The following is a 24,386-nucleotide window of genomic DNA, read 5'->3' as shown; positions in this document are numbered from 1 at the left end:
GCGAAAAGGTAGACGAAGGGCAGAGAAAAGGAAAAACACTCGCGAGGGCACCTGCCCAGCCCCCTCACGAGGTATGCGAGAGAGAGAAAACAAGTTAAACTGGAACCGGAAACAGCAGCAAAAGGCGACGGACCCAAACCAGCAAGGAACACCAGAAGCAAACTTTCAATTAAAAGGAGGCGAGCCAACTACGGACGCAAATGAAAAGCCGCGTTCGGCAGCTAGTCTAGTCTTCAAGTCTTCTCACCAGCGCGGAGCTAAGTGCTGCCACTTGGACGTGGGAGGGAGCCCCCGAGGCCCGAGGGCGGCACTCCTGAGACTCCGGGGCGTGTACAGCCCCACTCGTTATTATGTGAGAGTGTCACGGGCGGCGATCTTCACAGGCACTGGCCTTCTTCACAGGCATTGGGCCTTTCTTCATGGGTAGAATTTCCGGAGGTGCTGGATGTTCCAGGCGTTCTGGATGGGTACCCCGTCCTGTGTCTCCAGGCACGCAGCGCCAGGCCTGCAGAGATGGACGACCTTGAACGGGCCCTCCCACATGGGTGAGAGCTTATGCAGCCCTTCCCTGGAGAGGACCCGCCTCAGGACGAGGTCACCTGCCTCGAGCGTCCTGGAGCGGATGTTGCGGCAGTGGTATCGCCGCAATGCTTGCTGGTACCTTGTCGCCCGTAGTGCGGCTTCGCGGCGGCGTTCCTCCCCCAGCACGAGGTCCATCCCCTGCATGGCGTCCTGTTGTGTTTCATCAAACGCCAGGACCCGTGCGGAGCGATGCTTGACCCCGTGAGGGAGGACCGCTTCTACTCCGTAGACGAGGAAGAATGGGGTCTCACCCGTTGGCTTGGTGGCGATGGTGTGGATGGACCACAGCACAGACTGGAGCTCGTCGTACCAGCCCCTGCCGCAGGCCTCGAGCTTCTTCTTGAAAGTCCTGGTCCTGAGGCCCCTCAGGACCTCTGCGTTGGCGCGTTCGGCCTGACCATTGCTCCTGGGGTGCGCCATCGAGGCGTAGCAGATCTGCGTTCCAAGGTTAGCGCAGTATGTTTTGAAGAGATTACTAGTGAACTGCGAGCCGTTATCAGTGATGATGCGGTTGGGGACCCCGAAACGGCTCACGAGACCCTTGATGAACTTGATCGTGGAACCAGCTGGGATGGTGCGGACGGCTTCCACTTCCGCCCACTTGGTGAACTTGTCGATGGCGACGTAGAGGTAGCGGTAGACCCCTGGCGCTCGAGGGAATGGGCCCAAGATATCCAGCCCCCAGACCACGAACGGCCATGTGAGTGGGATAGTCTGGAGGCCCTGAGCTGATGGATGGATCTGCTTGGCGTGGAACTGGCAGGCTTCACAGGACTTCACCAGCTCGGCTGCGTCGTTGAGCGCCGTGGGCCAGTAGAATCCGCTGCGGAATGCCTTGCCGACGAGGGTCCGCGACGACGAGTGGAGCCCGCAGTCCCCACCATGTACGTCGGATAGCAACTCCTTCCCCTGGTCTCTAGAGATGCAACGCAATGAAACGTCATTTGGTCGCTTCCTGTATAACTCACCATCCCGGATGCAGTATGCCATGGCTTGCCGGGCCACGCGCTCCGCGTCCTCCTCCTTCTCCGGCAGCATCCCTTGCATCAGGTATTCCTTGAATTCCTTGGTCCAGCATCCCTCCTCGGGCTCGAGCGCCAGGAGTAGGCGTGCTCCCGAAGTCGGGCCACAGGCTGGGGCTCCTGTGGCAGGCGGCTTTGGGAGTTCCTCCCGAGGCTGAGCTGTCCTTGAAAGTGGTGGTGTCGCTGACGGCTTGAAGAGCCGCTCCTCGAAGACGCCAGGCTCTTGGGGCTGCCGCTTGGATGCCCTCTTGGCGATGTCGTCGGCTTCCTTGTTGGTGCCACAGGGCACGTGGTGCAACTCCAGGCCCAGGAACTACTTTTCCATCTTGCGCACCTCCGCGAGGTATGCCTCCATGTGCTCGTCCTTCAGCTTGTATACCTTGTTGGAGAAATTGACGAGAAGCTGCGAGTCGCCCCTGACGGTGAGGCGCTTCACCCCCAGAGCTACCGCAGCCTTCAGGCCAGCTATGAGGCCTTCATATTCAGCGATGTTGTTGGAGACCTTCTCGCCCTGCTGAAAGCAGAGCTGCACAGCGTAGTAGAGCTTGTCCTGAGTGGGTGAGATGAGTACTGCTCCAGTCCCCGCGCCCTGGTGCGCGAAGGCGCCATCGAAATACGTGGTCCAGCCGTCAGGCGCCTCACTTCCCGGCGAGGTAGACTGGTCCTTGCCTGCTTCAAGCGTCGGGGCATCCGTCCATTCTGCCATGAAATCAGCGAGCGCGGCTCCCTTAATGACCCTGGTAGTGCTGAACTCCAACTGGAATGCCTGCAGCTCGATGTTCCACTCAGCGACCCTTCCAGCAGAGTTGGGGCTCCTGAGCACTCTCTCCAATGGGTAGGCCGAGACGACCTTGATGGGGTGGCCCTGGAAGTAGTGTCGCAACTTCCGTGAGGCCACCAAGAGTGCGAGCAAGAGCTTCTGGGGCATGGGGTATCGTGCCCTTGCGTCCCGCAACACCGTGCTGACGAAATACACCGGGTGCTCGACGAGAACTGGCGTGTTGGTGAGGCTCATGTCTTGCGGAAGTTGGGGCGTCTCCTGAGGTAGTGGAACCCCCGTCGCCTGATCGCTTGTCGGGATCTCGGCGGCATCGTCCTGCCGAGCTCGGTCCTTCGTTGATGCTGCTACGGCTCTTGCGGCACCTTCCTGATCTTGCGTCGTCTCGGCTGGTGGTGTAGCTCGGCGCGACGCGCCTTTGGCTTGGTACTCTTCCCGAACCACTACCAGAGCCGCGCTGGCGGAGTACGGGCTGGCGGCAAGATAAAGCACTAGGGGCTTGAGAGGTCGTGGCGCCACCATCACTGGAGGGCTGGTCAGGTATCTCTTGAGGTCTTGGAAAGCTCGGTCGGCCTCCGGGGTCCAATCGAATGGGCCCTTCTTCTTTGTCAGCTTGAAGAAGGGTAGGGCGCGCTCTCCCAGCTTGGAGATGAAGCGCCCCAACGCAGTCACCCGACCAGCCAGCTTCTGCATTTCCTTGAGGGTCTGCGGTGGGCTCATGTCTTCAATGGCCTTGATCTTTTCTGGGTTCGCCTCGATCCCTCTGTGGGATACGAGGAAACCCAGCAGCTTGCCGGAAGGGACACCAAACACGCACTTCTCCGGGTTAAGTCACAAGTTCACCTGGTGCAGGCTCGCGAAGGTCTCCTCCAGATCTTGGATCAAGGTTGTGGCCTCCCGAGACTTCACCACAATGTCGTCGACGTAGTCCTCCGCATTTCTCCCGAGCTGTCGCCCTAAGGCGATGTGCATCAGCCGCTGAAAGGTTGCGCCCGCGTTATGCAGTCCGAAAGGCATGCAAGTGTAGCAGTATACCCCGCACGGGGTCAGGAAGGTTGTCTTCTCTACATCTTCTACCGCCATCTTGATCTGGTGATACCCTGAACGCATCCAGGAAGCACAGCAGGTCGCACTCTGCGGTGGAGTCAACAATCTGGTCGATGCATGGGAGCGGGAACGGATCTTGGGGGCAGGCCTTGTTGAGGTTGGTGAAGTCTACGCACATTCGCTCCTTCCCGCCTTTCTTCGGCACAACGACCGGGTTTGCCAGCCATTTGGGGTACCGAACCTCGCGAATGGCACCCGCCGCCTCTAACTTGTGGGTTTCTTGGATGATGAAGGCTTGCTTCTCCGTGGACTGCCATCTCGCCCGCTGCTTCACAGGGCGTACATTGGGGCACACCCTTAAGTGATGTTGAATCACTTCTCTCGGGACCCCCACCAGCTGCTTGGGCTCCCATGCGAATATCTCCATGTTTGCATGCAAGAACTTCACCAACGCTTCCTCTTGGCTTGGGTCGAGGTCGGCACCTATGGTAAAGGTGGCTCCCGAGGATCCGTCTTCATCGACCGACACCTGCTTGGTTTCTGCCTTGTCTTGGGTGAACGACTGCTTCTTCTTGGTTGGTGCGGCCCCCTTGGCCTCGGAGGCGCCCGCGCCGACGGGCTGTGCCGCTGCGGCGGTCTTGAGGGTAAGCTTGAGCACCGCCACGACCTCCTTGGCGTCCCCCTTGATGGTGAGGACACAATTGCTTCCAGGCATCTTCATGAGGTTGTATGCCGGGTGGGTTGCTGCCATGAATCGGGCCAGAGCTGGGTATCCGAGGATGGCGTTGTACGGGAGGCCGATGCGGGCGATGTCGAAGTCGACCAGCTCGGTGCGGTAGTTGTCGCGCGTGCCGAAGGTGACGGGGAGGCAGATCTGCCCCAGGGAGTGGGCGGTGCCGCCGCCAACTCCTGAGAAAGGCTTGCTGAGGCTGAGCCACTCGAGCGGTACGCGAAGAAGGAAGAAGGCCTCCACGGAGAGCACGTTGAGGCCGGCGCCGCCGTCGATGAGGGTCTTGGTGATGGCTGATACGTCTCCGTCGTATCTATAATTTTTGATTGTTCCATGCCAATATTCTACAACTTTCATAAACTTTTGGCAACTTTTTATATTATTTTTGGGACTAACATATTGATCCAGTGCCCAGTGTCAGTTCCTGTTTGTTGCATGTTTTATGTTTCGCAGAAACCCCATATCAAACAGAGTCCAAATGGGATAAAAACGGACGGAGAATTATTTTGGAATATTTGTGATTTTTGGGAAGTAAAATCAACGCGAGACGGTGCCCGAGGTGGCCACGAGGGTGGGGCCCACGCCCACTCCAGGCAGGCGCGCCCCTGACCCTCGTGGGCCACCCGTAAGGCGGTTGATTCCCTTCTTCGGCCGCAAGAAATCTAATTTTTGGAAAAAGATCTGGGCGAAGGTTTCAATCCAATCGGAGTTACGGATCTCCATATATACACGAAACGGTGAAAGGGCAGCAGGGAGAACGCAGAAACAGAGAGAGACAGAGAGAAAGATCCAATCTCGGAGGGGCTCTCGCCCCTCCCACGCCATGGAGGACAAGGACTAGAGGAGAAACCCTTCTCCCATCTAGGGAGGAGGTCAAGGAACAAGAAGACGAAGGGGCCCCCTCTCCCCTTCTCTTCCGGTGGCGCTGGAACGATGTTGTGGCCATCATCATCACCGCAATCTCCACCAACAACTTCACCGCCATCATCACCAACTCTTCCCCCTTCTATGCAGCGGTGTAACCTCTCTCTTACCCGCTGTAATCTCTACTTAAAGATGGTGCTCAACGCTATATATTATTTCCCAATGATGTATGGCTATCCTATGATGTTTGAGTAGATTCGTTTTGTCCTATGGGTTATTTGATGATCAAGATTGGTTTGAGTTGCATGTTTTATTATTGGTGCTGTCCTATGGTGCTCTCCGTGTCGCGCAAGCGTCAGGGATTCCCGCTGTAGGGTGTTGCAATACGTTCATGATTCGCTTATAGTGGGTTGCGTGAGTGACTGAAACACAAACCCGAGTAAGGGGGTTGTTGCGTATGGGATAAAGAGGACTTGATGCTTTAATGCTATGGTTGGGTTTTACCTTAATGATCTTTAGTAGTTGCGGACGCTTGCTAGAGTTCCAATCATAAGTGCATATGATCCAAGTAGATAAAGTATGTTAGCTTATGCCTCTCCCTCAAATAAAATTGCAATAATGATTACCGGTCTAGTTATCGATTGCCTAAGGACAAATAACTTTCTCGTAACAAAAAGCTCTTTACTAAAACGAATTTAGTTGTGCCTTTATCTAAACAGCCCCTAGCTTTTATTTACACTCTCTTTACTTTCTTGCAAGCCTATCCAAAAACACCTACAAAGTACTTCTAGTTTCATACTTGTTCTAGGTAAAGCGAACGTCAAGCATGCGTAGAGTTGTATCGGTGGTTGATAGAACTTGAGGGAATATTTGTTCTACCTTTAGCTCCTCGTTGGGTTCGACACTCTTACTTATCGAAAGAGGCTACAATTGATCCCCTATACTTGTGGGTTATCAAGAACTTTTTCTGGCGCCGTTGCCGGGGAGCAATAGTGTGGGGTGAATATTCTTGTGTGTGCTTGTTTGCTTTATCACTAAGTAATTTTTATTTGCTATTCTTAGTTGTTCTCTATCTTTAGTTATGGATATGGAACACGAAATACCAAAAAAATACGTGTACTTGCTACTCATGGAGATGAGGAACCTCCTAAAACCCTTCATGATCAATATGTGAAAAATATTATGTACCACTTTGATAATCCTAAGAAAACCTCATTCAATTTGGTAATGGGAGTAACGTTGGATCAACGTGAATACTTTAGGGATTATCGCTTGACACAAAAAGGGAAACTATTATGGGATCATATTTATATGTTGAAGTGGTATGCTAGGCAACTATGCTTGAGATATGATTATACTTGTTGCTCTAGGATGAAGGCTCCACGCCTTCCCTTTTCATGCAAATTTAATGATAATAAAACCTTAGCTTCTTATGCTAATGGTATATATGATTACTATGATGTGGAACAAATAGAAGAATTTGTTGCTTTTATGGGTGCTTATGAAATTGAATCTATGTTTAAAGAGTTTGAAGATTTTGATGATGCTGCTTATAGACCTGAAAATTTAGCTATCCTTAAATGTTGTTATGAGAATTATGAATACAATTACGATATTAATGCACTTATTGAGAAAGTCTCCGCTGTCCAAGAAGAGACTAATATTTTGCAGAAGTCTATGGAAGAAGAAATTACTGAAACTGTGAGCTCATTGGATGAAAAAGATGATGAGGAGAGTGAAGAACAAAAGGAGGAAGAGCGGATTAGCTACCCATGCCCACCTTCTAATGAGAGTAACTCTTCAACTCATACATTGTTTAATGTCCCTTCGTGCTTACCGAAGGATGATTGCTATGACCCCTTGATTCTCTTGAAATATCCCTTTTTGATGATGCTTGCTATGCTTGTGGCCAAGATGCCAATATGAATGATGCTTATGGAGATGAACTTGCTATAGTTCCTTATGTTAAACATGAAATTGTTGCTATTGCACCCACGCATGATAGACCTATTACCTTTTTGAATTCTCCCGACTACACTATATCGGAGAAGTTTGCCTTTATTAAGGATTGTATTGATGGGTTGCCTTTTATCGTTACACATGATGATTTTGATGAATATAATATGCATGTGCTTGCTGCTCCTACTTGCAATTATTATGAGAGAGGAACTATATCTCCACCTCTCTATGTTTCCCACACGATAAAATTGCAAGAAACTGTTTATACTATGCATTGGCCTTTACTATGTGTGCATGAATTGTTCTTTTATGACATGCCGATGCATAGGAAGAGAGTTAGACTTCGTCATTACATGACTTATGTTACTTTGTGCTCATTACTAAATTATAAATCATTGCTAATTAAAATTGGCTTTGATATACCTTGGGATCCGGGTGGATTCACTACTTGAGCACTTTATGCCTAGCTTAATGGCTTTAAAGAAAGCGCTGCCAGGGAGACAACCCGGAAGTTTTAGAGAGTCATTTATTTCTGTTGAGTGCTTTCATATAGTTTAAAAACAACAAAAATAAAGAGGGGAACCCAAAACTTTTTCAAAAAGGGAAGTGAAAGTGAGAAAGACAAGCATTGTTGAAGTGGGAGAGCTCCTTGAACTTTGTTCATGCTCACAGAAACTTTGTGAATCTTGATTACAGAAACTTTTCAAAAAAAATAATTATCCCCTTGTACAATTCCATTGTATTATAAAAATAATGTGCCAAGGTTTGCCTTTAGGATGTTTACAATACTTGTTGGTTTGTGTGGTGCAGGACAGAAACTTTGGCTGTAGTGCGTGATTTTTAATTTTTTTACTGGAATGTCAAATGATTCTGATTCTTTTTGCACTGTCTTTATATACAAATTGTTTATTTTTCCTAATTTTGGCAGAATTTTTCATGTATCATAAGTATGGTGAATGTTCAGATTATTACAGACTGTTCTGTTTTAGACAGATTCTGTTTTTGATGCATAGTTTGCTTGTTTTGATGAAACTATCGATTTATATCAGTGGATTAAGCCATGAAAAAGTTATATTACAGTAGACACAATGCAAAAACATAATATGAATTGGTTTGAAACAGTACTTAGAATAGTGATTTGCTTTATTATACTAACGGATCTTACCGAGTTTTCTGTTGAAGTTTTGTGTGGATGAAGTGTTCGATGATCGAGAAGGTCTCGATGTGAGAAGAAGGAAGAGAGGCAAGAGCTCAAGCTTGGGGATGCCCGAGGCACCCCAAGTAAATATTCAAGGAGACTCAAGCGTCTAAGCTTGGGGATGCCCTGGAAGGCATCCCCTCTTTCTTCAACAAATATCAGTATGTTTTTGGATTCGTTTCATTCATGCGATATGTGCAATCTTGGAGCGTCTTTTGCATTTAGTTTTCATTTTTCTTTTATGCACCATGATGGTATGAGATGGTCCTTGGTTGATTTATAGAATGCTCTTTGCACTTCACTTATATCTTTTGAGTATGGCTTTATAGAATGCTTCATGTGCTTCACTTATATCATTTGAAGTTTGGATTGCCTGTTTCTCTTCACATAGAAAACCGCCATTTGTAGAATGCTCTTTTGCTTCACCTATATTTGTTAGAGCGTGGGCATATCTTTTGTAGAAAGAGTTAAACTCTCTTGCTTCACTTATATCTATTTAGAGAGATGACAGGAACTGGCCATTCACATGGTTAGTCATAAAATCCTACATAAAACTTGTAGATCACTGAATATGATATGTTTGATTCCTTGCAATAGTTTTGCGATATAAAGATGGTGATATTAGAGTCGTGCTAGTGGGTAGTTGTGGATTGTAGAAATATTGTGTTGAAGTTTGTGATTCCTGTAGCATGCACGTATGGTGAACCGTTATGTAACGAAGTTGGAGCATGGGGTATTTATTGATTGTCTTCCTTATGAGTGGCGGTCGGGGACGAGTGATGGTCTTTTCCTACCAATCTATCCCCTAGGAGCAGGCGCGTAGTACTTCGTTTCGATGACTAATAGATTTTTGCAATAAGTATGTGAGTTCTTTATGACTAATGTTGATTCCATGGATTATACGCACTCTCACCCTTCCATCATTGCTAGCCTCTTCGGTACCGTGCATTGCCCTTTCTCACCTTGAGAGTTGGTGCAAACTTCGCCGGTGCATCCAAACCCCGTGGTACGATACGCTCTATCACACATAAGCCTCATTATATCTTCCTCAAAACAGCCACCATACCTACCTATCATGGCATTTCCATAGCCATTCCGAGATATATTGCCATGCAACTTCCATCATCATCATATACATGACTTGAGCATTCATCGTCATATTGCTTTGCATGATCGTAAGATAGCTAGCATGATGTTTTCGTGGCTTGTCCGTTTTTTGATGTCATTGCTACGCTAGATCATTGCACATCCCGGTACACCGCCGGAGGCATTCATATAGAGTCATATCTTTGTTCTAGATATCGAGTTGTAATATTGAGCTGTAAGTAAATAAAAGTGTGATGATCATCATTATTAGAGCATTGCCCCAGTGAGGAAAGGATGATGGAGACTATGATTCCCCCACAAGTCGGGATGCGACTCCGGACGAAAAAAAAAGAGAAAGGCCAAAAAAAAGAGAAGGCCCAAAAAAAGAAAAAATAATAATAAAACAAAAAAATGAGAGAAAAAGAGAGAAGGGGCAATGTTACTATCCTTTTACCACACTTGTGCTTCAAAGTAGCACCATGTTCTTCATATAGGGAGTCTCTTGAGTTATCACTTTCATATACTAGTGGGAATTTTCATTATAGAACTTGGCTTGTATATTCCAACGATGGGCTTCCTCAAATGCCCTAGGTCTTCATGAGCAAGCAAGTTGGATGCACACCCACTTAGTTTCAGTTTGAGCTTTCATACACTTATAGCTCTAGTGCATCCGTTGCATGGCAATCCCTACTCCTCACATTGACATCAATTGATGGGCATCTCCATAGCCCGTTGATACACCTAGTTGATGTGAGACTTTCTCCTTTTTTGTCTTCTCCACATAACCCCCACCATCATATTCTATTCCACCTACAGTGCTATGTCCATGGCTCACGCTCATGTATTGCGTGAAAGTTGAAAAGGTTTGAGAAACGTCAAAAGTATGAAACAATTGCTTGGCTTGTCATCGGGGTTGTGCATGATATGAATATTTTGTGTGGTGAAGATGGAGCATAGCCAGACTATATGATTTTGTAGGGATGAGCTTTCTTTGGCTATGTTATTTCAACAAGACATAATTGCTTGGTTGGTATGCTTGAAGTATTATTGTTTTTATGTCAAAGGATAGAATATTGCTTTGAATCACTCGTGTCTTAATATTCATGCCATGATTAGACATATGATCAAGATTATGCTAGGTAGCATTCCACATCAAAAAATATCTTTTTATCATTTACCTACTCGAGGACGAGCAGGAATTAAGCTTGGGGATGCTGATACGTCTCCGTCGTATCTATAATTTTTGATTGGTCCATGCCAATATTCTACAACTTTCATAAACTTTTGGCAACTTTTTATATTATTTTTGGGACTAACATATTGATCCAGTGCCCAGTGCCAGTTCCTGTTTGTTGCATGTTTTATGTTTCGCAGAAACCCCATATCAAACAGAGTCCAAACGGGGTAAAAATGGACGAAGAATTATTTTGGAATATTTGTGATTTTTGGGAAGTAAAATCAATGCGAGACGGTGCCCGAGGTGGCCACGAGGGTGGGGCCCACGCCCACTCCAGGCAGGCGCGCCCCTGACCCTCATGGGCCACCCATAAGGCGGTTGATGCCCTTCTTCGGCCGCAAGAAAGCTAATTTTTGGAAAAAGATTTGGGTGAAGGTTTCAATCCAATCGGAGTTACGGATCTCCATATATACACGAAACGGTGAAAGGGCAGCAGGGAGAACGAAGAAACAGAGAGAGACAGAGAGAGAGATCCAATCTTGGAGGGGCTCTCGCCCCTGCCATGCCATGGAGGCCAAGGACTAGAGGGGAAACCCTTCTCCCATCTAGGGAGGAGGTCAAGGAAGAAGAAGACGAAGGGGCCCCCTCTCCCCTTCTCTTCCGATGGCGCCGGAACGCCGCCGTGGCCATCATCATCACCGCAATCTCCACCAACAACTTCACCGCCATCATCACCAACTCTTCCCCCCTCTATGCATCGGTGTAACCTCTCTCTTACCCGCTGTAATCTCTACTTAAACATGGTGCTCAACGCTATATATTATTTCCCAATGATGTATGGCTATCCTATGATGTTTGAGTAGATTTGTTTTGTCCTATGGGTTATTTGATGATCAAGATTGGTTTGAGTTGCATGTTTTATTATTGGTGCTGTCCTATGGTGCTCTCCGTGTCGCGCAAGCGTGAGGGATTCCCGCTGTAGGGTGTTGCAATACATTCATGATTCGCTTATAGTGGGTTGCGTGAGTGACTGAAACACAAACCCGAGTAATGGGGTTGTTGCGTATGGGATAAAGAGGACTTGATGCTTTAATGCTATGGTTGGGTTTTACCTTAATGATCTTTAGTAGTTGCGGATGCTTGCTAGAGTTCCAATCATAAGTGCATATGATCCAAGTAGAGAAAGTATGTTAGCTTATGCCTCTCCCTCAAATAAAATTGCAATAATGATTACCGGTCTAGTTATCGATTGCCTAAGCACAAATAACTTTCTCGTAACAAAAAGCTCTTTACTAAAACTAATTTAGTTGTGCCTTTATCTAAACAGCCCCTAGCTTTTATTTACGCTCTCTTTACTTTCTTGCAAGCCTATCCAAAAACACCTACAAAGTACTTCTAGTTTCATACTTGTTCTAGGTAAAGCGAACGTCAAGCGTGCGTAGAGTTGTATCGGTGGTCGATAGAACTTGAGGGAATATTTGTTCTACCTTTAGCTCCTCGTTTTGTTAGACACTCTTACTTATCGAAAGAGGCTAAAATTGATCCCCTATCCATGGCCATGTTGCAAATGGTGGGCGTGCAAAGCATCGGGAGCATACCCGAGCTGGCGGTGGTGATGGGGTAGTCTTCTGAGTTGAAGGTGAGGTCGGCCTCGGGCGCGGCCCAGCCTGGCGGAGCCCCCGAGCGCTTGGAAGCGGCGCCGATCTGGCGAAGGAATGGCTTGACATGGCGATCTGAAGGTGGTGCTTGGGAGCCGCCTAGTAGGGCCGCGACCGCGTGGTTCACCGGTGCCGCGTAGCGCGCAGTAAAGAGGTCGCGCAGCTCCTCCCAAGATGCCACCGTGGATCCGGGGAGGTTGAGCAGCCAGGCGCGCGGCGCTCCAGCAAGGGCCATGGGAAATCAGTTGGCCATGACCTTGTCGTCGCCACCGGCCTCGAAGACGGCCTCCTCGTATGCTAGCAGGAAAGCTGACGGGTCCGCCGCGCCGTCGTAGCGCGGCGGCATCTCCGGCTTGAACTTGAGCGGCCACTGCACCTGCCGCAAGGCAGGGGCCAGGGCTTGGAGCCCCTGGCCCCGTCATCAGCGCCGGCCGTCGGAGACGGGAGCGCGGCGCCTTCCATGAGGGCGGAGCGCGGTGGTGGCGGAGCGTTGATCAATGTAACGAAGGCTACGGCGCACCCCCTACCTGGCGCGCCAAATGTCAGATGTCGGGTTCCGGCAAAACCCTCAAGGTTCGGACACTGGGGTGCGCGCGAAGATCTCCCCCTACCAATCCACGTCCTAGCTTCACTGAGATCTCAAAGGCTAACTCGACGAACTCGCAAACACAAGGGACACGAGATTTATACTGGTTCGGGCCATCGTTGTGGTGTAATACCCTACTCCAGTGTGGTGGTGGATTGCCTCTTGGGCTGAGGATGAACAGTACAAGGGGAAGAACAGCCTCCTGAGATTGAGGTGTTCTTGTGCTCGGTGTGTGGCTAAGGAACAGCTAAAGATCACCCTTGCTACTGTGGGGGCTAGTCCTATTTATAGAGGCCCTGGTCCTCTCCCCAAATATTGAGCGGGATGGGAGCCAACAACGGCCAATTTGAAAGGGGACAGCTAGTACAGCTTATCCTGACAAAAGCAGTCTCCGCCTGCAAAAGGCTCTGGTGGTGACGCCGCCTTGGGCTCCATGGTGACCTCCGTCTTGCCGTCCTGCTGGTCTTGGTCTCGTTGCACTGATATGGAAACCTTTGCTTGACGCCTCGGTACTCCACGCCTGCGCTTGCCTCCTTAGCACCAAAGAGGAAACAAGGACACTGCGCGCGCTGGCGCCCGCCTGGTCTCGATCGTCATGGCTCACGTCACGAGAACCTCGCAAGGTTTGCCTTGCCTTGATCTCTCCGCCCCTCGCGAGCCAGCCTGGCGAGGCCGCTCCTCAGGAGGTCTTGTGTCGTCCACCTCGCGAGGCTTGGCCCCTCGCGAGGGTCTTGAATGCCTTGTTGATGAAGATGGGCCGTATGGGCCTGCTAGCAGAGCCACGCCATGGGCCGCAGGCAAGCAAGGCTGGGGACCCCCGTTCCCAGAACGCCGACAAGCGTATCTTGTGGTCGGCTTCTCCGCTGGCTCCTGGGGCCTGCCGACTGGTAGGCCCTGCCGGCTGTCTTGTACTTGGCCGACAGGCCGCGCCCGCCGCTCGCGGTTCTTGTCGGCTGCTCATCACTGTAGTCGTGCCTCTAATGACTCCTGCTTTGTCGGGGAAGGCGTGGCTACAGTCCCGCCGCCTAGTGGATGTTCACTGTAGCCACTCTCCATCTCTTTTGGTTAATGGTGCACAAACTCCTAGGAAGGGGGAGGGCCGCCTTCTGGGTGCCGGCCTCTCCCCATGCCGACTGGTCCGTGCTTGCCGCCCTCTGGCTTCTCTCTGACAGGTAGGGCCCGCCGCCTGTGGGCCGTACCAATAGCCCGTCGTGGGAGCATGGTCCCTTCTGACGTTGATGATGTCACCGATGGAGGGGCTACAGTGCCGCGCAGTGCGGGAGATCTCCGGTTGGTACGGCGTACTGTGGTCATGACCCGTCCTGGATTCGAGGGTGGCAGGCTTCTCTGTAGCCATGCTCTGTGTCATCGTATTTATGGGGGCTCGGACTTTGTGGGCGCTTGGTGCCGCCTGCTAGGAGCCGGCCTCTCTGGAGGCTGCCTGCTAGGAGGTGGCCCGCTTCATGGCCGTCTTCTGGGGTCCTCCGCCTTTCGGCAGCCGGCCGCTTGGACCAGCCGGCTACGAGAAGGCGGCGACCAAGCTTTGAGGCTTGAGGGGCGCAGTCGGCCCCGATGTCTTGAAATGCCATGGGGGCGGATGAGGCTACCCATGGCCAATAACTCCGACAGTAGTCCCCGAAGCTGGTGGGTCGCCGCGGCTGACAAGGCGGGGTGCCCCTGCAGCTTCCTACTCTGAGTAGTCTTGTTTGCTCGTCTTGTCCGTCTTCTGGTATGCCGACTACTAGGAGTCGGATGCGGCAGATGGCCGCTTGACAAATTTTGAACCATCAAAGTGGGAACCAGGTGGTGCACTAGCTAGGCATCTAAGCTTGCCGCCCGCCGCTCGCATGCCACGCGGCGTCAGCCAGCCCACGAGCGGGACGGGACATGCTGCAGGCCGGGCCCGCCACTACCAGGCCTCGGCACGTGAGCGGATCCGCTGCGGCCAAGGCGGGGCGGTTGGGATCACTCGCACCATTACCACGCGCCTTGTACCGCGCGGTAAATGCAGGGTCGTGGGGACGTGGGCGCAGTTAATCCCATGACCCCACGCCCCGCCCCCTAAGTTTCGCAGTCAGGGCCTATAAATTGGGGGAGGAAGGGAGCGCCAAAGGCACGCGCGCTCTCCTCTCCCTCGCCTTCTCTTGCTTCTTCCTCTTCTTCGCCGCCACTGCACTCGCGCTCCGTCGAAGTGCTGCCGCGCTTCGCCACCGTCGTCGAGCTTCTTCCTCTCTGAGCCCTTTCTCTGCTCCGCTGCGGGCTCGTGCGCTCGTCACTGTCCCTAGCCTTCGTCGACGAGCTCAAGCCACCATGGAGCGCTCTGGCGACTGGGAGGGCTCCAACGTCCATGAGGACCACCTCACGTTCCTCTGTGACACACGCCGGCTGCCCGGAGAGGGCTACGTCAAGGTGCGCGTGCCGCCCGCCGACGAGATCTCGCCAGCGCCGGAGGAAGACGAGCGCGTCATCTTCCGCTCGCACTTCCTCCGTGGCTTCGGCCTACCGACGAGCGGCTTCCTCCGCTCGTTCATGACCTTCTACCACCTCCAGCCGCACCACCTCACACCAAACACAGTGGTGCTACTATCGGCCTTCGACACCCTCTGCGAGGGGTATCTTGGCATCCTCCCCACCATCAAACTCTGGGGAGCCTTCTTCTACACCAAGCTCAGCACCTCCGCCAAGGAGGAGGCGGCCCAGTGCGGAGCTTTCATTGCCGTGCGGCGTCAGGGTGCTAGAAACGCCTTTCCGGCCATCAAGCTGATACAGTCGGTGAAGCTATGGCAGAAGTCGTACTTCTACATGAAGAACGTCAACTACTACCTCTTGAGCACTGCGTTGGTTTTCCCTTGAAGAGGAAAGGGTGATGCAGCAAATTAACGTAAGTATTTCCCTCAGTTTTTGAGAACCAAGGTATCAATCCAGTAGGAGGCCACGCTCAAGTCCCTTGTACCTACACAAACAAATAAGAACCTTGCAACCAACACGATAAAGGGGTTTTCAATCCCTTCACGGCCACATGCAAAAGTGAGATCTGATAGAGATGATAAGATAATATTTTTGGTATTTTTATGATAAAAATTAAAAGTAAAGAAAGCAAAATAAACGAGGAAAGAAATAGTTTGTTGACGGAAATTAATATGATGGAAAATAGACCCGGGGGCCATAGGTTTCACTAGTGGCTTCTCTCAAGATAGCATAAGTATTACGGTGGGGAAGCAAATTACTGTCAAGCAATTGATAGAATTGAGCATAGTTATGAGAATATCTAGGTATGATCATGTATATAGGCATCACGTCCGTGACAAGTAGACCGACTCCTGCCTGCATCTACTACTATTACTCCACACATCGACCGCTATCCAGCATGCATCTAGAGTATTAAGTTCATAAGAATGGAGTTACGCTTTAAGCAAGATGACATGATGTAGAGGGATAAACTCAAGCAATATGATATAAACCCCACATTTTTATCCTCGATGACAACAATACAATACGTGTCGTTTCCCCTACTGTCACTGGGATCGAGCACCGCAAGATTGAACCCAAAGCTAAGCCCTTCTCCCATTGCAATAAAGATCACTCTAGTAGGCCAAACCAAACTAATAATTCGAAGAGACTTGCAAAGATAACCAATCATACATAAAAGAATTCAGAGAAGATTCAAATATTGTTCATAGATAATCTGGATCATAAACCCACAATTCATCGGATCTCGACAAACACACCGCAAAAGAAGATTACATCGAATAGATCTCCAAGAGAATCGTGGAGAACCTTGTATTGAGATCCAAAGAGAGAGAAGAAACCATCTAGCTAATAACTATGGACCCGAAGGTCTGTGGTAAACTACTCACACATCATCGGAGAGGTTATGGTGTTGATGTACAAGCCCTCCGTGATCAATGCCCCCTCCGGCGGAGCGCCGAAAAAGGCCCCAAGATGGGATCTCACGAGTACAGAAGGTTGCGGCGGTGGAAATAGGGTTTTGGCTCCTGTTCTGGTGTTTCCAGGGTATATGAGTATATATAGGCGAAAGAGGTCGGTCAGGAGAGCTACGAGGGGCCCACGAGGGTGGGGGCGCGCCCAGGGGGCAGGCACGCCTCCCTGCCTCGTGGCCTCCTCGTTGATTGCTTGACGTCCACTCGAAGTCCTCTGGATCACGTTTGTTCCGAAAATCACGTTCCCGAAGGTTTCATTCCGTTTGGACTCCGTTTGATATTCCTTTCCTTCGGAACACTGAAATAGGCAAAAAACAGCAATTTGGGCTGGGCCTGCGGTTAATAGGTTAGTCCCAAAAATAATATAAAAGTGTATAATAAAGCCCATTGAACATCCAAAATAGATAATATAATAGCATGGAACAATCAAAAATTATAGATATGTTGGAGACGTATCAAGCATCCCCAAGCTTAATTCCTTCTCGTCCTCGAGTAGGTAAATGATAAAAACAGAATTTTTGATGTGGAATGCTTCTTAGCATAGTTTTCAATGTAATTCTTTTTATTGTGGCATGAATATTTAGATCCTAAAGATTCAAGATAAAAGTTTAATGTTGACATAAAAACAATAATACTTCAAACATGCTAACCAAGCAATTATGTCTTATCAAAATAACATAGCCAAAGAAAGCTTATCCCTACAAAATCATATAGTTAGGCCATGCTTCAATTTTGTCACATAAAACGTTCTCATCATGCATAACCCCGATGACAAGCCGAGCAATTGGTTCATACTTTTTAACGCGCTTCAGCCTTTTCAACCCTTACGCAATACATGAGCGCAAGCCATGGATATAGCACTATGGGTGGAATAAAGTATAATGATGGGGGTTATGTGAGAAGACAAAAAGGTAGAAAGTCTCACATTGGCGCGGATAATCAATAGGCTATGGAGATGCCCATCAATTGATGTCAATGAGAGGAGTAGGGATTGCCATGCAACGGATGCACCAGAGCTATAAATATATGAAAGCTCAACAAAAGAAAGTAAGTGGGTGTGCATCCAACTTGCTTGCTCACGAAGACCTAGGGCATTTTGAGGAAGCCCATCATTGGAATATACAAGCCAAGTTCTATAATGAAAAATTCCCACTAGTATATGAAATTGACAACATAGGAGACTCTCTATCATGAAGATCATGGTGATACTTTGAAGCACAAGTGTGGAAAAAGGATAGTAACATTGTCCCTTCTCTCTTTTTCTCTCATTTTCCCCCTTTTTCTCTTTTTTTTCTTAGGCCTTCTCTTTTTTTCTTTGGACTCTTTTTTTTAGTCCGGAATCTCATCCCGACTTGTGGGGGAATCATAGTCTCCATCATCCTTTCCTCACATGGGACAATGCTCTAATAATGATGATCATCACACTTTTATTACTTACAACTCAAGAATTACAACTCAATACTTAGAACAAAAATATGACTCTATGTGAATGCCTCCGGCGGTGTACCGAGATATGCAATGAATCAAGAGTGACATGTATGAAAAATTATGAATGGTGGATTTTCCACAAATACGATGTCAACTACATGATCATGCAAAGCAATATGACAATGATGGGGCGTGTCATAATAAACGTAACGGTGGAAAGTTGCATGGCAATATATCTCAGAATGGCTATGTAAGTAGGTATGGTGGCTGTTTTGAGGAAGATATAAGGAGGTTTATGTGTGATAGAGCGTATCATATCACGGGGTTTGGATGCACCGGCGAAGTTTGCACCAAATCTCAAGGCGAGAAAGGGCAATGCACGGCACCGTAGAGGCTAGAAAATTGTGGAAGGTTGAGAGTGCGTATAATCCATGGACTCACATTAGTCATAAAGGACTCATATACTTATTGCAAAAGTTTATTAGCCCTCGAAGCAAAGTACTACTATGCATGCCCCTAGAGGGATAGATTGGTAGGAAAAGACCATCGCTCGTCCCCGACTGCCACTCATAAGGAAAGCAATAAGAGAACACCTTAGGTGTCAAAATTGTCACACAACTTTTACCATACGTGCATGCTACGGGACTTGCCAACCTTAACACAAGTATTTATCAATTTCACAATTACTCAACTAGCACACTCTAATATTACCACCTTTATATCTCAAAACACTTATCAAGTATCAAACTTCTCATGATATTCAATGAACTCAATATGGAAGTTTTTATTATGCTCATCTTGGATGCCTATCACATTCGGATTAATTTCACAATTAAAGAAAATTACCATGTTGTTTAAGACTCTCAAAAAAATATAAGTGAAGCATGAGAGATCAATAATTTCTATAAAATAAAACCAACACCGTGCTCTAAAAGATATAAGTGAAGCACTAGAGCAAAAACTATATAGCTCAAAAGATATAAGTGAAGCACATAGAGTATTCTAACAAATTCTGAATCATGTGTGTCTCCTCAAAAGGTGTATTCAGCGAGGATCATTGTGGTAAACTAAAAAGCAAAGACTCAAATCATACAAGACGCTCCAAGCAAAACACATATCATGTGGTGAATAAAAATATAGCCCCAAGTAAAGTTACCGATAGACGAAGACGAAAGAGGGGATGCCTTCTGGGGCATCCCCAAGCTTAGGCTTTTGGTTGTCCTTGAATTTTACCTTGGGGTGCCTTGGGCATCCCCAAGCTTAGGCTCTTGCCAATCCTTGTTCCATAATCCATCAAATCTTTACCCAAAACTTGAAAACTTCACAACACAAAACTTAACAGAAAATCTCGTGAGCTCCGTTAGCGAAAGAAAAGAAAACACCACTTCAAGGTACTGTAATGAGCTCATTCTTTATTTATATTGGTGTTAAACCTACTGTATTCCAACTTTGCTATGGTTCATAAACTCCATTACTAGCCATAGATGCATCAAAAAAGGCAAACAACACACAAAAAACAGAATCTGTCAAAAACAGAACAGTCTGTAGTAATCTGTAACTAACGCAAACTTATGGAACTCTAAAAATTCTAAAATAAATTTCTGGACGTGATAAATTTATATATTAATCATCTGCAAAAAGAATCAACTAAATAGCACTCTCCAGTAAAAGGTTGTAGCTAATCTCGTGAGCGCTAAAATTTCTGTTTTTTACAGCAAGATCGCAAAGACTTTCCCCAAGTCTTCCCAAAGGTTCTACTTGGCACAAACACTAATTAAAACACAAAACCGCATCTAAATAGAACTAGATGGATTATTTATTCCTAAACAGAACCAAAAAGCAAAAAAAACTAAAATAGAATTGGGTTGCCTCCCAACAAGCGCTATTGTTTAACGCCCTAGCTAGGCATAAAAGAGAGGATAGATCTAGGTCTTGCCATCTTTAGTGTTGGGAAAGAAAAGAGAAATTTTATTAGCTATAGCATTTATATTTCTATTTTGATAAAGCACGTGGCCATTAATGGTGGAAGAAAGATTAAGCACGCTACGGTAATTTGCATGTAAGCTAGTTTTCATCTCTTTGATAATTTTGTTTTGGTAAAAGCACAAAAGAGAGGTGGATTCAACGCTCTCACTCATAGGGTGCCCAAATATAGTTTTCATCTTTTCATAGGTATCTATGGGATCCCCTTCAAGAAAACCCTCTTCAAAAATAGAATCTAAAACTTGCTTGAACGAAGCGGGCAACCCAACATAAAAGCTTTTTAGGTATACCTCAATTTGATATTGGGGCACATAGCTAGCTTGGATCCTCAAAATCCTATCCCACGCATCTTTCAAAGACTCATCAAGTAAATAACGAAAAATTCTGGGATCATCTTCATCAAAATTATTCAAACCCTCATTGACAACCCCGGTAGGTCTTTCCATAGCATCATTATTTATGAGATTAGAGAGGACAGAGGCACTATCCAAAGTATTAAAACCATGGAGAGAGCCCTTGGCCCTTTTTGATTCGGCCATGGCACAAGAAAACAGAGGGAAAGAGGCAAACGGAAAGTGAGGGTGAATGAAACGGCAAGGGTGAAGTGGGGGAGAGGAAAACGAGAGGCAAATGGCAAATAATGTAATGCGAGGGATAAGAGTTTATGATGGGTACTTGGTATGTCTTGACTTGTGCGTAGACTCCCCGGCAAACGGCGCCAGAAATCCTTCTTGCTACCTCTTGAGCACTGCGTTGGTTTTCCCTTGAAGAGGAAAGGGTGATGCAGCAAAGTAGCGTAAGTATTTCCCTCAGTTTTTGAGAACCAAGGTATCAATCCAGTAGGAGGCCACGCTCAAGTCCCTTGTACCTACACAAACAAATAAGAACCTTGCAACCAACGTGATAAAGGGGTTGTCAATCCCTTCACGGCCACTTGCAAAAGTGAGATCTAATAGAGATGATAAGATAATGTTTTTGGTATTTTTATGATAAAGATTAAAAGTAAGAAAAGCAAATAAACGAGGAAAGAAATAGTTTGTTGACGGGAAATTAATATGATGGAAAATAGACCCTGGGGCCATAGGTTTCACTAGTGGCTTCTCTCAAGATAGCATACGTATTACGGTGGGTAAACAAATTACTGTCGAGCAATTGATAGAATTGAGCATAGTTATGAGAATTTCTAGGTATGATCATGTATATAGGCATCACGTCCGTGACAAGTAGACCGACTCCTGCCTGCATCTACTACTATTACTCCACACATCGACCGCTATCCAGCATGCATCTAGAGTATTAAGTTCATAAGAACGGAGTAACGCTTTAAGCAAGATGACATGATGTAGACGGATAAACTCAAGCAATATGATATAAACCCCATCTTTTTATCCTCGATGGCAACAATATAATACGTGTCGTTTCCCCTACTGTCACTGGGATCGAGCACCGCAAGATTGAACCCAAAGCTAAGCCCTTCTCCCATTGCAAGAAAGATCACTCTAGTAGGCCAAACCAAACTAATAATTCGAAGATCCTTGCAAAGATAACGAATCATACATAAAAGAATTCAGAGAAGATTCAAATATTGTTCATAGATAATCTGGATCATAAACCCACAATTCATCGGATCTCGACAAACACACCGCAAAAGAAGATTACATCGAATAGATCTCCAAGAGAATCGAGGAGAACTTTGTATTGAGATCCAAATAGAGAGAAGAAGCCATCTAGCTAATAACTATGGACCCGAAGGTCTGTGGTAAACTACTCACACATCATCGGAGAGGCTATGGTGTTGATGTAGAAGCCCTCCGTGATCAATGCCCCCTCCGGCGGAGCACCGAAAAAGGCCCCAAGATGGGATCTCACGGGTACAGAAGGTTGCAGCGGTGGAAATAGGGTTTTGGCTCTTGTTCTGATGTTTCCAGGGTATATGAGTATATATAGGAGAAAGAGGTCGGTCAGGAGAGCTATGAGGGGCCCACGAGGGTGGGGGCGCGCCCAGGGGGGCAGGCGCCCCTCCCTGCCTCGTGGCCTCCTCGTTGATTTCTTGACATCCACTCCAAGTCCTCTGGATCACGTTTGTTCCGAAAATCACATTCCCGAAGGTTTCATTCCGTTTGGACTCCGTTTGATATTCCTTTCCTTCGAAACACTGAAATAGGAAAAAACCAGCAATTTGGGCTGGGCCTCCGGTTAATAGGTTAGTCCCAAAAATAATATAAAAGTGTATAATAAAGCCCATTGAACATCCAAAACAGATAATATAATAGCATGGAACAATACAAAAATATAGATACGTTGGAGACGTATCATCAACCCGGCGATCGACTTCATCAACTTGCCGGCCTACGTGGCCGGTCCCCCTGCCGAGCCCCACACCAATAGGGGCTTCAAGCCGAAGCCGCTGTCGCCCGCCGCCTCCGCCGCCATCGCCCACCTCAAGGTGATGACGGAGTCCGAGGGCCTCAAGGCGTCTGACTTGCTAGTCGCCTTCGTGGTGCGCCGAGTCCTCCCGCTTCAAGGCCGGCCTCACATCATAAGCCAGATGAGTGGTTACCATGACCCATGCCGGATGTGCACCAAGGAGATGCCGACTGCCGAGGTAGCCCACCTGGTGAATGAGATTGCCGACCTCAAGCTCGAGGAGGAGGAGTGGCGGTTCGTCAAGCGGTCGTACTCCCGCGCAGATCCGCCGCCTATGGTAAGTTCTTGATTCTTTTCTCTACCTCTTGCCGGGTTCTGACTTGTCGGGCTCTCTCTTGCCGGGTTCTCTCTTGTTGATTGACCAGCTCGACCATGATGCAGGTCCTCCCCTCCCAGCTGGATGCCAATGTCGAGTACATGCCGGACCGGGAGGTGAGTGACGTGGCGGACCCCAACTTGGGGGCGGCCGCCCTGGAGGATGACGCCACAGGCGGCGGTGCTGGGGCAGGCGGCTCTGCAGGAGGAGGCGGTGTAGGAGACTGGCCGGATGACTATGAGGAGGAAGAGGAGGAGGAGGTGCCGCGCCGCCCGCCGCCTTCCGACCGGGCGGGCACGAGCTCCTCAGTCGTACCAACCGCACCAGGCGGTGGGTCGAAGCGCCGAGGCGTGCTGCTATTCGGCAGCCACCCCAAGAAGCCCAAGCACTCGGCAGCCGCAGCCAAGAACACGGCCGCTGCGACCAAGCGGCGCGAGGCCGCCGCGAAGGCGGCCAAGTTCCAGAAGGCCCCCAAGCAGCCTCCGATGGTGTCGGCGTAAGTCTTCGACCTTTCCTGAGTCTTCTTTTATTCTTTTATCTTGATGACTCCTTCTGAATCTCTTTTTTACTTTTCTCCTGAGCAGGGCCCCACTCTCTCTCGAGCGGTCGACCTCAGCCTCCGTCGTCAGGGCGGCGGAGGGCTCCACCAACAACCGCCGTATAGACCCGGCCGCCCATCTCCGGGAGGCGCAGGAAAGGAATGCATGGGAGGTGCGGGAGGAGAAATAAGCCGCCGCCAAGAAGGCAGAGGCCGACAAGGCGGCCGCGGCCAAGGAGGCGCAAGCGGACGCGGACGCTGTGGCCAAGGCCCAAGCCGACGCCGCGGCCAAAGAAGGGGCGGAGGATGCTGCCCGTCAGCAGATCCCGCAGCTCATCACCCCCCTGCGCTCCGAGCAGCGAGCGCCAGAGTTCTCGACGCCAGCTAGGGGAGCCGGCAATGAGCAGCCTGTCATGAAGAGGGAAGGCGGTGATGTCATCTTGCCAGAGGTGGAGGTGCCTCCGCAACCGCTGACTGCAGATGCGCAGGGTAGCCAGCCGAGGCCAGCCGGAGGCGAGCTGGTGGTGGGCTCGGCTCCCACGGCCCGCACTCCAGTGCGTCGCCGTGCGGAGAAAGATGCATTGGCGCCGAGGCCGATGGAGGTAGGGAGCGCCAGTTCATCGGCCCCCGAAGCCGAAGCCACAAGCGCCGGGCTGGCCGAGTGGGTGCACGGGGGCGGGACGAGCGCCTTGATCAAGGCAGCACAGGACGCCCAGGCCGATTTCAAGGCCAAAGTCGCCGCCCTCTCGAAGTGCATGAAGGCGTTCGTGAAGACGCGGGCCACCGTTCGGGTACGTAACTTGCTTCTTGCTTTCGATTCCTGTAACCTTCGGTGGGGGCGCGCCAGCGCACCCACCGGGTGTAGTCCCCGAGTTCCGGGCCAGCTGCTGAGCAGGCGGCCTGGAACTTCATAGTGGGTTCTAAGCTCTGGCTCACTTTTCTTTCTGTTGCTTTGTTGCAGGACTACCACAACATCCTCGCAGCCACTTCAACGCCCATGTCCGGGAGCTAGACCGTCGGACCGCCGATTTGACGGAAAGCCGGAGTAATCACTCCGTCTTTTTCT

The sequence above is a fragment of the Triticum aestivum genome, chromosome 5D, assembly GCF_018294505.1.
Source record: "Triticum aestivum cultivar Chinese Spring chromosome 5D, IWGSC CS RefSeq v2.1, whole genome shotgun sequence".
In the NCBI taxonomy this organism is placed as follows: Eukaryota; Viridiplantae; Streptophyta; class Magnoliopsida; order Poales; family Poaceae; genus Triticum; species Triticum aestivum.
This window is presented reverse-complemented; position numbering follows the sequence as displayed.